General features: G+C 42.1%; 1 protein-coding gene across 2 annotated transcripts in view; it reads left to right on the plus strand.

Annotated features, from left to right (window-relative positions):
* The window catches only part of frzb (frizzled related protein), a 69343-nt gene that overhangs the window by 798 nt on the left and 51187 nt on the right, over positions 1 to 17358 (plus strand). The window lies entirely within an intron of this gene.

A 17358-nucleotide genomic window follows, 5' to 3' on the forward strand; every position in this document is an offset into this window, starting at 1 on the left:
GAGAGAAAGGGAAACATTTGAAAGTACATTCAAAATTTCTTTGCTGATGTGACAAACATTCCTCCTGAAAAGCACTTTTCCTGCCATCACAAAGAGGGACTTCAGTTGAACTGATGAGCTCCGTGTTCCTTCTGAAGTCCATCATAATCCAGAACCATGTCAGTATTTTGCAGGTGTGACTGGAGCTGATGAAAAACTGAGTGGACTCCACATGAACTGAATGGGTCTGACTCGCCAGCTGAACTTGAAGGTTTACACTCTTTCTTCATCTGGTTTACATTCCATCCTCCAGATAAGAGCTCAGTGAAACCAGAAAGATTTTTGCTTTTACTCAGTGAAATTTTTCACCCACATGGTATGTCTTTACAATATACGAGGTCTCTTAGATAATAAACCGACCCTTTTATTTTTGTTTTTAACTATATGGATTTGAATGACGTGCGATTACACCAATCATGCTTGAACCCTCGTGCGCATGCGTGAGTTTTTTCACGCGTGTCGGTGACGTCATTTCCCTGTGGGCAGGCCTTGAGTGAGATGTGGTCCCGCCCTCTCGGCTGAATTCCTTTGTTTCACACGCTGCTCGAGACGGCGCGCGTTGCTTTATCAAAATTTTTTCTGGACCTGTGAGGAATATCCGAGTGGACACTATTCGAGAAATTAAGCTGGTTTTCTGTGAAAAGTTTAACGGCTGATGAGAGATTATGGGGTGTTTCTGTCGGTGTAAGGACTTCCCACGGAGCGGGACGTCCTGCAGCGCTTCCAGGCGCTGTCGTCGGCCTGTTTCAAGCTGAAAACATCCTAATTTAAGGCTTAATTCACCCAGGACATCGTGAGAGAACAGAGAAGATTCAGAAGAGGCCGGCATGAGGAATTTATGCGGACATTCCACTGTTTAAGGACATTTTTTTAATGAAAGACGTACGCGCAAATTCGCCGAGTCGTTTCCGTGACGACTCGGCAAATCTGTGTGCGCCGCAACAGGAAAAACACCTCCGTGTTGAAAACCATTTGTAGAATTCAGGCGGCTTTTAATGGCTTTCAACAAGTGAGTAACTGAGAAATTGTTTAACAGCTTGGGCATGTTCCAACTTGCCCGTTAAGGTTTCCAACGGAGGTGTTTTTCCTGCCGCGACCCCCCGCGGTCGGGTCCGGCCCGACATGCGACTCTGCCCGCACGTTCTTTCATTACAAAATGACCGTTAACAATGGAATGTCCGAATAAACTCCTCATGCCGACTTCTTCTGAAAGTTCTCTGTTCTCTGACGACTTACTGTGTCAACAGAGCCTGAAATGTGGAAGTTTTCAACTTGAAACGGCGAGACGTTGCCGCCTCGAAGCGCAGATCGCCGTCAGGCGCCGTGGACCGTCCTTAAAGCGACACTACCAGACCAAAATCTCTCATCAGCCGTTAAAATTTTTACCGAAAACCAGCTGAATTTATTGAATGGTGTCCACTCAGTTGTGCCTTACAGTTTTGAAAAAATTTTTATCAAACAAAGCAACAGTCTCTGAGCCATTCCTAAACAATGAAAAAAATCGACGAGCGGGTGGACGACTCCTCACTCAAAGACTGCCCACAGGCGAATGACGTAACCGACAGGCGTGAAAAAACTCTCGCATGCCCACGAGGGTTCAAGCATGTCTGATGTAATCACACGTGATTCAAATCCATATGGTTTTTGAAAAAAATAATAAGGTCGGATACTTTTCTAATAGACCTTGTATATATAAAAAAAAAAAAAAACATGAATTAGGAAGGCTGTTGAATTGAATTAAACATTTTGGGACCAATAAAGTTGTCTGAATCTGAATTTCTAAACAAGACTCTAATTCAATTCAATTTATTTCATTTATGTAGCGCCAAATCACAGCAAAGTTGCCTCAAGGTGCGTCACACAAGTAAGGTCTAACATTACCAACCCCTAGACCAAGAGCAAAAGCGACAGTGGTAAGAAAAAACTCCCTCTGAGGAAAAAACCTCAAGCAGACCAGACTCAAAGGGGTGACCCTCTGCTTGGGCCATGATACAGACACAATTAACAAAACAAATATACAGGAAATGTTGCCGGTGCACAGGATGGTTCTGGAACAGACACCACATCCATCTCTGGATGGAGCTGCACCTCAAACAGAGACAAAAAAAAAACAGAATCAGACATCAGAAATACAAGAAATACTGTATAATTTGTCAGCATTAATCAACAAGAAAAACAGAAGAAATACTAAGGTGATCGCCAGCCACTAGCCCTAAGCTTCACTAAAAGACCCAGAATTTAGGTAAAGTTGAGGCCGGAGCACGCTCTGTTTACTAATAGAATGAATTAAAAGAGTAAAAAGCGAAAAACTGTACCAGTATGCTAACCATATGAAAGGGAAAATAAGTGCGTCTTAAGTCTGGACTTGAAAATCTCCACAGAATCTGACTGTTTTATTGATGCAGGGAGATCATTCCACAGAACTGGGGCACGAAAAGAGAAAGCTCTGTGACCCGCAGACTTCTTATTCACCCTAGGGACACAAAGTAGTCCTGCACCCTGAGAACACAGAACCCGGGCCGGTACGCAAGGTTGAATTAGGTCAGCTAGGTAGGGAGGTACCAGTCCATGAATAATTTTATAGGTTAGTAGCAGAACCTTAAAATCTGATCTCACTGGGACAGGAAGCCAGTGAAGAGACGCCAAAATGGGTGTAATGTGGTTGAACTTTCTGCTTCGTGTCAAAAGTCTGGCTGCAGCATTTTGAACCAATTGGAGAGCCCTAATGCTGGACTGCGGTAAACCAGAAAATAGAACATTGCAGTAGTCCAATCTAGAAGAGACAAATGCATGGATCAGGGTCTCAGCATCAGCCATAGACAGGATGGGATGAATCTTCACTATATTTCGCAGGTGGAAGAAAACAGTCCTAGTAATATTTCTAATGTGGAGGTCAAAGGACAACGAAGGATCAAAAATTACCCCAAGGTTCCTCACTTTGTCAGTGTGATGTATGACACACGAGCCTAGGCTGAGTGTTAACTGGTCAAATTGATGCCGATGTCTCACTGGACCAAGAACCATCATTTCAGTCTTTTCAGAGTTTAAAAGTAAGAAGTTTCTAGACATCCAACTTCTCACTGCTGCAAGGCAATCTTCTAAGGATTTTATATGAATTAGATTACCAGCAGTTATCGGCATGTATAACTGAATATCATCTGCATAGCAGTGAAAGGTAATCCCAAAACGCCGCAATATGTGCCCAAGGGGTGCTATATAAAGGGAGAAAAGCAGGGGGCCTAAGACAGACCCCTGAGGAACCCCAAATTTAATGTCACTAAGGTTAGAGGTAGTGTTACTGTACAAAACACAGTGAGAACGACTGGTCAGGTATGACATCAACCATGCAAGGGCACTCCCAGTAATCCCCAAATGATTTTCCAGCCTATCAAGTAGAATATGATGATCCACTGTATCAAACACAGCACTGAGATCTAACAGCACCAGAACCGTAGTGGTGTCTGAATCTATTGCAAGAAGAAGATCATTCACCACTTTAGTGAGAGCCGTCTCTGTGGAATGATATTTTCTAAAAGCAGACTGCAGTGGCTCAAAGAGATTATTATCAGTAAGATAGTCTACAAGATGCAGTGACACCACTTTTTCCAGAATTTTAGAGCAAAATGATAGATTTGATACCGCCCGATAGTTCTTCAATACAGTAGGGTCAAGATTAGGTTTCTTAAGTAATGGTTTAATCACTGCAGATTTGAAACATTTAGGAACAGATCCAGAAGTTAAAGAAAGATTAATCATTTCTAGCAGTCGGCCCAAGAGTGGACCACAGGTCCTTAAACAGTTTTGTTGGTATAGGATCAAATAAACAGGTTGTGCTTTTTGTTGACATTATGAGTTCTGTCAGCATGTCTAGTGAGATACTGTCAAATTATGTAAATCTAGGTAATACCTCAGTAATGACGCCCACATCAATAACAGGGTGTAGTGGCTGGGTTAAGGCATGCTGGGATATGTTTAACCTAATGTCATCTATTTTCTTCCCAAAGTAATCCAGGAAATCTTGTGCTGTTAAAGGAGAGCGAACTACAGGTGGTTGTCCATGAATAAGTGTTGCCACCGTGTTGAACAAGAACTTTGAGTTATGCTTGTTTTTGTTGATCAAATCAGGAGATCATTTCACAGAACAGGGGCACGATAAGAGAAAGCTCTGTGACCCACAGACTTCTTATTCACCCCCGTGACACAAAGTAGTCCTGCACCCTGAGAACGCAGAGCCCGGGCCGGTACGTAGGGTTTAATTAGGTCAGCTAGGTAGGGAGTTGCCAGTCCAACAGACAGTTTTATAGACTACAACCCCTGGCAAAAATGATGGAATCACCGGCCTCGGAGGATGTTCATTCAGTTGTTTAATTTTGTAGAAAAAAAGCAGATCACAGACATGACACAAAACTAAAGTCATTTCAAATGGCAACTTTCTGGCTTTAAGAAACAGTATAAGAAATCAGGAAAAAAAATTGTGGCAGTCAGTAACGGTTACTTTTTTAGACCAAGCAGAGGAAAAAAGAACGCTCTAACACATCACTAGTATTTTGTTGCACCACCTCTGGCTTTTCTAACAGCTTGCAGTCTCTGAGGCATGGACATGAGTGACAAACAGTACTCTTCATCAATCTGGCTCCAACTTTCTCTGATTGCTGTTGCCAGATCAGCTTTGCAGGTTGGAGCCTTGTCATGGACCATTTTCTTCAACTTCCACCAAAGATTTTCAATTGGATTAAGATCCGGACTATTTGCAGGCCATGACATTGACCCTATGTGTCTTTTTGCAAGGAATGTTTTCACAGTTTTTGCTCTATGGCAAGATGCATTATCATCTTGAAAAATGATTGCATCATCCCCAAACATCCTTTCAATTGATAATAATTTTTTCCTCAGAATTGAGTGATTCCATATTTTTTTCCTCTGCTTGGTCTAAAAAAGTAACCGTTACTGACTGCCACAATTTTTTTTTCTGATTTCTTATAGTGTTTCTTAAAGCCAGAAAGTTGCCATTTGAAATGACTTTAGTTTTGCGTCATGTCTGTGATCTGCTTTTTTTCTACAAAATTAAACAACTGAATGAACATCCTCCGAGGCCGGTGATTCCATAATTATTGCCAGGGGTTGTAGTAGCAGAACCTTAAAAGAAACTTTAAAGTGAGAAGAGTCGGCAGCAGATGTTGATGCAGGTCGTCAGCAGAGCGTATTTCTGAAATGACTGCGTTTGATGGTAAAAGGCACCAGATTTTGCACAAACATTCTTCAATATATAATTAAAAAATAGATATTGTTCTCACTGTGTTTTGTACAGTAACACTACCTCTAACCTTTGTGACATGAAATTTGGGGTTCTACAGGGGTCGGTCTTAGGCCCCCTGCTTTTCTCCCTTTATATAGCACCCCTTGGGCACATATTGTGGTGGTTTGGGATTACCTTTCACTGCTATGCTGATGATACTCAGTTATATAAGATGATAACGGCTGGTAATCTCGTTCACATAAAATCTTTAGAAGATTGCCTTGCATCAGTGAGAAGCTGGATGTCTAGAAACTTCCTCCTTTTAAACTCTGATAAGGCTGAAATGGGGGATCACGTGATGCTGTGAGAAGAGGTAGATACTAGCCCAGAGGCTGTCCAAATATTAACATTTTAAAACTTCTAAAAACACCCAAACCCACCTCTAAGTTTGCCAAGTGACATTATTATGGACCTGAGACCCAGAAGCAAACAACAAAACCCAGCTAACGAGCATATCTCAACAACTATAGAGAAAAGTTCTTCCGAGACTAGCATCAAAGTGGCTCCTGAAATGGCAGGGACCTCACAGACGCATGCTAACGAGACTACCGAAGGAAGCTACGCTGTTCTTCTGGAGGAAATACGAAATGGTAACGAGTCCCTGTCCTGGAAACTTGACTCTAAAACGGCAGAAATTAACCAGTCTATCTCCGGACTAAAATTGATGCTGGATAAGTTGACATCCCACATTTGCATTAATAATACATTGATAGGGTGGTGAAGTTTTAGTTTTAATGTGAATGAGCTGAATGGACCAGTAAAGAGGAAAAAAGTATTGTTATACCCAGTGGCGACTGGCCCATAGAGGGCACTCGGGCGCTGCTCTCCTAGATGTGGAGAGGAAAAGTCATAATATATATTTAAAAAGTATTATCAATGTCAGTTTTACTTAATAGTATGTGCCTACATGTAATATGAATGATTAAAACACTTCCTCCAACTGACTCTCATTCAACAGTGCATTTCCACCGACAGAAGCAGAGAACGTATCATTCCTCGTCTTGGGCGCTCATTCAAAGCGCCCTTGAAGTGCAGCGAAATAACCAATTGTATGTAGTTGCTAAGGAAAATTAATAAATATTTGGCAAATCAACATCGCCAAAATTAATGGCTTTGGGGCGCCGCAATTTTAGCCCTTGCTACAAAAATGTGGGAACGTTAGATTACAGTCAGTGATACACGTGATGCTGCAGCTGCTGCTGTCAGTCTGTCAGGAAGAGATGATGGTGACGTTTGGGTTATATTTATTTATTTTGATTTTGTCTCCGTGTGTTTTGCTGGAGTAAGTTGAAGAACTCTTCGGAGGTTTAAAACGGGACAAAACGAATCAAATCAATGACACCAAAGTTTGGCGGGGATCCTTTTGGAGGCGCATGGAGGTGCGCACATCAGATCTTTCTCGTGGTTTAATGACAATTGCACATCCCGGTTGGAGGAGAGATGTTTGTCTGACTCGTTATAAACCGTGTCAGGCTTCATTCACACTGTCAGCGCGCACACGTCACGGAGGCTGCTGATCTGTGCTCTTTACTGCGGGGTGGAAAGAAGCGCATCCACCTCTGTCAGCTGTGGACTGACTCCTCTGGATCCACTTCAGCTCAGGTGACGAGCTGCTCGGATTTATTCCCCAATGTTGCTCCTGGTGTGGAAACGAGGATGAAAATTTAAGATAAAACGAATGAGTGATGGTTTTTTTTTGTTTTAGGGGTCAAAGCTGTGATCTTTATTGGGACAGCAGACCAGTTATAATGGTAATAGGGGAGGCCGGGGCTGTTTGTAACAGTGTTCAAAGCTGCAGCCATGCTGGTATTTTGATTTCACTTTACACGTTATGAGGATCAGTTCACAGAAGTGAAATATTCTTTGGAGTATTCCACACTCTAAAACAAATTATTTGCTCAGTTTAAAAACAAAACAAAACCCTAAACTAGCAATTTGCATGTTTTTTTAAAGAAATTCTAACTTAGCCACTGAGTTCACACAAGACACTTATAGTCAGACAAACCCAAGTTTAGCAACACATTTAATTAAGTGGTTTTGTAAACTTAATTTGCTTTGTCCTCTACACTGTTAATTAATTTTAACCAATTTAATTTAAAGGTTTTGCTGTTATTAGTTAGTCAAGTTATTTAAGTTTTTCAAGCTTCTTTAGTTTGCCTCCATTCCACTCAGTAATGTTCATGCAAAATATTACCTTCATTTTCTGTTGCTCTCACTCACTCACACACACACACACACACACACACACATTTTTTCTCTCTCTCTCTCTGAAGGTGTTGTGAACATTGTCGTATGTACATAATGTTCTTTTGTCAATTGAAGAATTTTTCCATATTTTGAAAGAGTGTAAATTTGCTGATATTTTCTATTTTGTTGAGGTCGGTGTCACTGTGAACCCCAGGATCTGTTTGTCTGTAGATGATGTCAGTTCAGTACAGTTTGGTGTAATTGGTGTCAAATGGTGAAATGTTCTTTGCTCAAGAACTTGAGTGTTGTATTTGATACTGTTCCTTTCCAAAGTAGAAATGGGGCCTAATATAGCTGTAAATGGTTAACTTTATCTGTAAAACTGCTGATTTTGAGAAGGACATGAAATGATTATTGTGGAATTGTAGTCATTTTCTGACTGTTCACTTGAATGCCTGTACTGGACAAGGCAAGGGAATCTATTGGCACAGCAGCCCCACCAAGACTGTTTTTCACCAGCCGCCACTGGTCATACCTTTAAAAAAAAAAAAAAAAACTAAAAATTGATATTGCTTTTCTACAACAAACCCACCTAACTACACTGGAACATAAGAAACTACAAAGAGAATTGGTTGGGTGGGTACTGGCATCGAAAGCCAGGGGAGTGGCCATTTTGATAAATAAAAATACTCCTGTGACCATTGGAGATACCGTTATTTACCTGTTGGGCAGACAGGTTCTAGTTAATTGCCAGATTTACTCAGAACCTTGGACACTTTTAAATTTATACGCACCAAATTACGATGATGAATCATTTATGAAGACATATTCCTTAAAGTAGCTGGTGGACATCAGAACATACTTGTTGGGGGTGATTTCAACTTCTGTTTAGATCCTGTCCTAGATAAGTCAGCTGAGACAACATCCAAAACAAAAGCAGCTAAAACCACCTTGGCTTTTTTGAAAGACTTAAATTTGATAGATATATGGAGAAAAATGCACCCCCAAACTAGAGACTATTCATTTTATTCTTGCCATCATAATTCCCATAACAGGATTGATCTCTTTCTGTTATCCACTTCCCTGATCACTCGCCTTTGGTCCTGTCAGTTTTAATGCCAGAAAAAAAACCATGTCATAGGTGGCATTTGAATCCAACCCTGCTTCAAAACCCAGACTTTTGCTAATTCATTAGAGACCAGATAAAGCTTTTCTGTGAGATAAACTGTCCTTCTGCATCGAACAGTTTTCTATTATGGGATACATTAAAAACATATTTAAGGGGACAAATAATTTCGTACACAAAAAGTATCCAAAAGAAATATATGGCAGGGATAGTTGAGCTGGAGACAGAAATATCAAAATTAGAAAAGGAGTTTCAACAGTCTGGATCCAAGGATTTATATCAACATATAGTAAACAAGCTTGAATATAACACATTGCACACCTATAATACAGAAAAAAGCATCTTGAGGACTAAGCAAAAGTACTATGAACTGGGAGAGAAACCGCTTAAAGTTTTGTCTTGGCAGTTGAAAAAGGAAGAAAGTTTAAGAACAATTAATGCAGCTGAAACAGAAACAGGTTCAATTTCATATAATCCCACAGAAATTAATGATACATTTAAATGGTTTTATACTAATTTGTATACCTCAGAGTCACCAGAAGATCTGACCAATATAGATGAATTTTTGTCCACTGTTGACTTACCTAAACTTAACCACTCACTCACTCACTCATCTTCTACCGCTTAGTCCAGTTAAGGGTTGCGGGGGGGCTGGAGCCCATCTCAGCGGTCATAGGGCGCGAGGCGGGGTACACCCAGGACAGGACGCCAGTCTGGCGCAGGGCCACAAACAGACAAACACACCCACACACACACCTACGGACAATTTATAGATTTCAATCCACCTAACCCGCACGTCTTTGGATGTGGGAGGAAACCGGAGTACCCAGAGGAAACCTACGCAAACACGGGGAGAACATGCAAACTCCACACAGAAAGGCCACAGGAATTGAACCCACGACCTTCTCGCTGTGAGGCAACAGTGCTAACCACTAAGCCACCGTGCTGCCCTAAACTTAACCAAGAAGACCAAAATAATTTAGATCTTCCCTTCACCCACAAAGAAATAGAAAAAGCTCAGAATTTATTACAGTCTAATAAATCACCAGGGGAGGATGGTTATCCCCCTGCTTATGGATGTTGTCAATTTAGCCTCAATTACTCAAACTCTTCCTGAAACCTTCACCACCATAATCACAGTGATTCATAAGAAAGATAAAAACCCACTAAAGTGCTCTTTATATAGACCCATATCTCTTCTGAACTCAGATTAGAACATTATTTCAAAGGCCCTGGCCAACCGACTTAGCCAGTATTTAGCTAAATTAATAAATCCTGATCAATCTGGTTTTATATTAAAACGTTCTTCAGCCAATAACTTATGTAGATGTTTTATGCTGCATTTGCACATAACGACGACAAGTCACGAATGCCACGAAGTACACATTATTGGCCGCTGATCACGAATGTGATGATGTGGGGCAGAGGCGTCAGGTGTCCTCAGGAACTGCTGCAACCTGTTACCACACATTACGATTAATGGCATGTTGCTGGAGAATTATCAGGAACCATTACGCACGGTCAAGAATAGTGTTCCGCATTGTTGTGCGTAACAGCGCTTCGTTAAGTTCTGTCACGTTGTGAACGAGATGAATCGTCTCCACACACACCCATATTCATCCAACCGAATTCAGATCGCTCCAGTTTTTCAGAACTTTGTGACTGCATGCGTAGTTGGACTCTGTGACATGGAGTGGCGCAGAGCGGAGGAGGAGGACAGAGCCAGATGTGTGGCTTCATGTGGCTCTCGTCTTGTGCATTTTCCCAAACATCAGGCACATGCAGCAGGTGGAACACCTGCAGGTGCGCAGTGAAATGTGACGCCGCGTTACAAGTCGTGTCAAAACTTGACAGTTTCCATGTCACTTCGTAATAACGCGTGACAGTTTGGGCTCCAAGAACCATCACAGGAACCACTACGAACGTTGTCACGTTCTATTAAGGATCAATACTCATCAAGACGGATCAATACGCTCAGTTGCGACCTCCACGACGTGAGACGAAATGAGGGTGATGTGTGACATACGTGGAAGATTTTTTGACAGGCAAAAACATGCTCCACGAATATCAAGAATATCACGCACCAACATGCACTATTAAGAAACATATTCAGAGGCGTTAAGTCACATTAGGAATGTCAGGAATGTGTCAGGAATGACAGAAAAATGACATTCGTAACACGTCTTGGTTATGTGTAAACGCACCTTTAACATCACTCATCTCACTGAAACAAAAACAGAACCCTGTATAGCTGTAACTTTAGATGCTGAAAAGGTCTTTGATGGGTTAGAATGGCCATATCTGTTTAAAGTCTTGGCAAAGTTTGGTTTTGGTCAATCATTTATCAATTGGGTGAGGACTCTTTATCGTGAACCCAGAGTTAAAATTACTACCAATGGACAGACTTCAACATGGTTCTCGTTGGGAAGATCAAGTCGGCAGGGCTGCCTTTTGTCCCCAGGACTCTTTGTTTTGGCTATTGAGCCCTTGGCTGAGGTGATCAGAGGGGATCCTGATATAAGAGGTATTGAGGTGGATAGGACAAATCATAAAATTAATCTTCTAGCAGACGATGCTATTCTTTATTTAATAGACCCGAGTAATTCACTTTCAAAATTACAGACTCTACTAAATGACTATGGTGCTATTTCAGGTTATAAGGTGAACTGGGGGACGAGAGAGACCTGTCTCGGCTTTCAATGCTTACCAGCCCAGTGAGTATAAGAGAAATTGTGGCGAGCTGGGCATGTCCCAACTTGTCCCCTGGCACTCCGAAACGGAGGTGTTCTTTGTCTCGCTCCATCAGTGAATCCGTCGTGATGCGCGAAGCCTCTGCGCGGCTTTCCATGACAAAATCTCTTGTTAAAAGTGAAATCTGCCGGAAAATAGCTGATGTCCAGCTCTTGTGATAACCAGAGAAATTGCTCACGACGGTCCCAGCTCCACACAGCCATCCGTTTAGAAATGATGTGGTGGTTTCTGTTTCTCGATGGCGGCTCGGAGCACGGTGTGCCGTGCGCCATTGTGGGGCATCCTTAAAGCTGTAGTAACACCCCTTATTCTCTGTGAAGCCCGTAAAATTTTCACCGAAAGCCAGATAAATTTTTCGAATGGTTTCCAGCTGCCTGTCTCTAACAGTTTCTGAAAAAATTCTGATGGAACAAAGCCCAAATCATTCCGCCATTTCCTCGCAATGAAACAACGACGAGAGGGATGGAGCAGTGCTCACTCAAAGCTTGCCCACAGGCGAATGACGCAACTGACAGGCGTGGAAAAACTCACGCATGCGCACGAAGGTTCAAGCTTGGCTGACGTAAAAACATATGAATCAAATCCATATAGTTTTTGAAAAAAAAAAAAAAATAATAAGGTCGGATACTTTTCTCACAGACCTCATATATCCAACAGAACAGATAATCCCATTTTAAAACACTTGGTTAAAATATGGTGTGAGATTCATAAAAATCTCTGACTAAAAATGGGATTGTCTCCAAGAACAGCCCTCAGATAAAATTAACTCATACCCATGACTCTGAGCAACAGGACTTTGGAGACTTGGTATCAGAGAGGGATTCAGCATTTGGAGGACTGTTTTGAAAATGGACACCTCATGTCCTTTGAACAATTGAAGAGGATGTATGATTTACCCAACAACACTTTCTTTTGTTATCTGCAGTTGAGATCTTTCCTCAGAACCAGATTGGGTACTAATATGAGTCTCACTGTTCTCAGTGATGTGGAAAAATTACTTCTTGAAGGGAACGTATGTAAATTTATTGCTAAAATGTATTCTATACAACTGAACGGATCCCCTAAGCCTGGTTTACATAGATCCAGAGAGAAGTGGGAGTCAGACTTGAACAGAACCATAGATGAACATTTGTGGTCTGACCTCTGTCAAGAGTGTCTTTCAGCTACTGTTAATGCATGATATAGGCTAGTTCACTATAATTTCCTCCATCAGTTTTACCTCACACCACAAAAATTACATAACTCTAAGCCTGAGGTCTCTGAGTTGTGTTTTAGATGTGGTGTGGAGGTTGGCTCCTTTTTGCACTGCACCTGGCTGTGCACAAAGGTGAGTCCATTTTGGTATGAAGTACGTGATACACTGACCAAGATCCCTGGGGTCACCTTCCCTCAAGATCCTGAGCTTTGCCTGTTGTCCATGGATCCCCAACTAAATTCCAATTTAAATTTATAAATGTCACTTTGTGTGTGTCAAGGAAGTGCATTGTGGCCACCTGGAAGTCTGATTCCCCCCTCCTCATTGAAAGGTGGTTCCAGAGATGGGAGATGTATTTGTGTTGGCGACCCTCCTGTCCTGTGCGCCAATAGCATTTGTTGTATATTCGTCCGTGAATTGTTCTGTAATTTGTGTCTGTATCATGACCCAAGCAGAGGGTCACCCCTGAGGTTTCTTCCTCAGAGGGAGTTTTTTCTTACCACTTTTGCTCTGGGGGTTAGTAAGGTTAGACCTTACCTGTGTGAAGCGCCTTGAGGCAACCTTGTTGTGATTTGGCGCTATATAAATTGAAATATCCTTATCTTATGACGATTCTGAGTGCAGGTCAAGCCTCAATGCCCAGAATGTCTTAGTTGGGGTTGCCCCTCATGCTTCTGCCTCCCAATCATGTCTCTGTGGGTGGTCCTTCCAGAGTTTATCTAGTCTATTTTTAAAAGCGTTCAAGCTGAGGGCTGTTACCACTTCTTCTGGGAGACTGTTCCATGTGTTGATATGATATTTGAATGAATGCTGGCATAGCTTGAGCCGGAAGTGCTTCTTCTCCAACTTGAAACAATGTCCTCCAGCAGATGTCCTCCAGCAGATGTCCCAGCAGCTACCCTGAGTAAGGGATCTACCTGGTCATCATACTCCCTAAAAAGCTTGAACACTTCAATTATGTCCCCCTCAGTCTGCAAAAGCGTAAGGCAGGCACCTCCGATTTTCTCAGTCGCAAGGATGGGATCTGATGTGTTCCTCTTCTCTGGACATTCTCATCTGTTGCCTTTTATATATACTGGCATCCACACTGGTACAGCACACTCAAATGGGGGCAGACAAAGACTTTGAAAAGCAATTTGAAATTCTCGTCTAAATATTCGTAAGAGCTTTGTACAGTTCCCATGATCTGATAACTCTTGTTAACTCTGGCACAGATGTCATCCCTGAACTGCAGGTTCTCATCTACCAAGATATCAGACCAAGCTCCTTTTTTATTTCATTTTTCAGTATAAATGTAATTCTAATTGGACAAGAGACTTCACCTGTATTGTCTCTGTCCGCCAGCTGTAAATGGGAACTGCTTGTGTCCGGCACAGTAACCTGTGCTGGACCAATTTTCCATCCAGGTCCAGTCGTAGAGTCTCATCTATTTCATGCTACAGTCTGCAGGGTTAAGCATCGGCACCAGGGGGCCTCAGGCCATGTACAAGCCTTACTACTATTACTACAACTACTACTACTTCTTATTTGCTTTGGTATAGTAGGTAAATTAATATAGTATAGTATAGTCTTGTGCCTGAGATGGGTAACTTTTATTTAATCCACTGACAGAAACAAGAACAAGAGTTTCTGCTGCTGATAATGACGTTAGTTCCACTGGGGGCTCAAGTCCAAATTCTACAGTCTGCAATTCAATTCAATTTATTTTCATTTATACGAGGTCTGTTAGAAAAGTATCCAACCTTATTATTTTTTTCAAAAACCATATGGATTTGAATCACGTGTGATTACATCAGACATGCTTGAACCCTCGTGGGCATGCAAGAGTTTTTTCACGCCTGTCGGTTACGTCATTCGCCTGTGGGCAGTCTTTGAGTGAGGAGTCGCCCACCCTCTCGTCGTTTTTTTCATTGTTTAGGAATGACTCAGAGACTGCTGCTTTGTTTGATCAAAATTTTTTCAAAACTGTAAGGCACAAGTGAGTGGACACCATTCAATAAATTCAGCTGGTTTTCGGTAAAAATTTTAAAGGCTGATGAGAGATTTTGGTCTGGTAGTGTCGCCGTAAGGACGGCCCATGGCGCCTGACGGTGATCTGCGCTTCGAGGCGGCAGCGTCTCGCCATTTCAAGTTGAAAACGTCCACATTTCAGGCTCTGTTGACCCAGTAAGTCGTCAGAGAACAGAGAACTTTCAGAAGAAGTCGGCATGAGGAGTTTATTCGGACATTCCATTGTTAACGGACATTTTGTAATGAAAGAACGTGTGGGCAGAGTCGCATGTCGGGCCGGACCCGACCATGGGGGGTCGCGACAGGAAAAACACCTCCGTTGGAAACCTTAACGGACAAGTTGGAACATGCCCAAGCTGTTAAACAATTTCTCAGTTACTCACTTGTTGAAAGCCATCAAAAGCCGCCTGAATTTTACAAATGGTTTTCAACACGGAGGTGTTTTTCCTGTCGTGGCGCAAATTCGCTGAGTCGTTTCCGTGACGACTCGGCGAATTTGCGCACACGTCTTTCATTACAAAATGTCCTTAAACAGTGGAATGTCCGCATAAAGTCCTCATGCCGGCCTCTTCTGAATCTTCTCTGTTCTCTCACGACGTCCTGGATGAATTAAGCCTTAAATTAGGATGTTTTCAGATCGAAACAGGCCGACGACAGCGCCTGGAAGCGCTGTGCGACATCCCGCTCCGTGGGAAGTCCTTACACCGACAGAAACACCCCATAATCTCTCATCAGCCGTTAAACTTTTCACCGAAAACCAGTTTAATTTCTCGAATAGTGTCCACTCGGATATTCCTCACAGGTCCAGAAAAAATGTTGATAAAGCAACGCGCGCCGTCCGGAGCAGCGTGTGAAACAAAGGAATTCAGCCGAGAGGGCGGGACCACATCTCACTCAAGGCCTGCCCACAGGGAAATGACGTCACCGACACGCGTGAAAAAACTCACGCATGCGCACGAGGGTTCAAGCAGCATGATTGGTGGAATCGCACGTCATTCAAATCTATATAGTTTTTTAAAAAAATAAAAAGGTAGGAAACTTTTCTAATAGACCTCATATAGAGCCAAATCACAACAAAGTAGCCTCAAGGTGCTTCACACAAGTAAGGTCTAACCTTACTAACCCCCAGAGCAGGTGACAGCGGTAAGAAAAAATCTCTGATTTGAGGAAGAAACCTCAAGCAGACCAGAATCAAAGGGGTGACCCTCTGCTTGGGCCATGATACAAACATAAATAACAAAACAATTCAATCAATCAATCAATCAATTTTTTTATATACCGCCAAATCACAACAAACAGTTGCCCCAAGGCGCTTTATATTGTAAGGCAAGGCCATACAATAATTATGTAAAACCCCAACGGTCAAAACGACCCCCTGTGAGCAAGCACTTGGCTACAGCGGGAAGGAAAAACTCCCTTTTAACAGGAAGAAACCTCCAGCAGAACCAGGCTCAGGGAGGGGCAGTCTTCTGCTGGGACTGGTTGGGGCTGAGGGAGAGAACCAGGAAAAAGACATGCTGTGGAGGGGAGCAGAGATCGATCACTAATGATTAAATGCAGAGTGGTGCATACAGAGCAAAAAGAGAAAGAAACAATGCATCATGGGAACCCCCCAGCAGTCTACGTCTATAGCAGCATAACTAAGGGATGGTTCAGGGTCACCTGATCCAGCCCTAACTATAAGCTTTAGCAAAAAGGAAAGTTTTAAGCCTAATCTTAAAAGTAGAGAGGGTGTCTGTCTCCCTGATCTGAATTGGGAGCTGGTTCCACAGGAGAGGAGCCTGAAAGCTGAAGGCTCTGCCTCCCATTCTACTCTTACAAACCTAGGAACTACAAGTAAGCCTGCAGTCTGAGAGCGAAGCGCTCTATTGGGGTGATATGGTACTACGAGGTCCCTAAGATAAGATGGGACCTGATTATTCAAAACCTTATAAGTAAGAAGAAGAATTTTAAATTCTATTCTAGAATTAACAGGAAGCCAATGAAGAGAGGCCAATATGGGTGAGATATGCTCTCTCCTTCTAGTCCCCGTCAGTACTCTAGCTGCAGCATTTTGAATTAACTGAAGGCTTTTTAGGGAACTTTTAGGACAACCTGATAATAATGAATTACAATAGTCCAGCCTAGAGGAAATAAATGCATGAATTAGTTTTTCAGCATCACTCCGAGACAAGACCATTCTGATTTTAGAGATATTGCGTAAATGCAAAAAAGCAGTCCTACATATTTGTTTAATATGCGCTTTGAATGACATATCCTGATCAAAAATGACTCCAAGATTTCTCACAGTATTACTAGAGCTCAGGGTAATGCCATCCAGAGTAAGGATCTGGTTAGACACCATGTTTCTAAGATTTGTGGGGCCAAGTGCAATAACTTCAGTTTTATCTGAGTTTAAAAGCAGGAAATTAAAGGTCATCCATGTCTTTATGTCTGTAAGACAATCCTGCAGTTTAGCTAATTGGTGTGTGTCCTCTGGCTTCATGGATAGATAAAGCTGGGTATCATCTGCGTAACAATGAAGATTTAAGCAATACCGTCTAATAATACTGCCTAAGGGAAGCATGTATAAAGTGAATAAAATTGGTCCTAGCACAGAACCTTGTGGAACTCCATAATTAACTTTAGTCTGTGAAGAAGATTCCCCATTTACATGAACAAATTGTAATCTATTAGACAAATATGATTCAAACCACCGCAGCGCAGTGCCTTTAATACCTATGGCATGCTCTAATCTCTGTAATAAAATTTTAT

Source organism: Thalassophryne amazonica, chromosome 14 (genome assembly GCF_902500255.1).
Source record: "Thalassophryne amazonica chromosome 14, fThaAma1.1, whole genome shotgun sequence".
Taxonomy (NCBI): Eukaryota; Metazoa; Chordata; class Actinopteri; order Batrachoidiformes; family Batrachoididae; genus Thalassophryne; species Thalassophryne amazonica.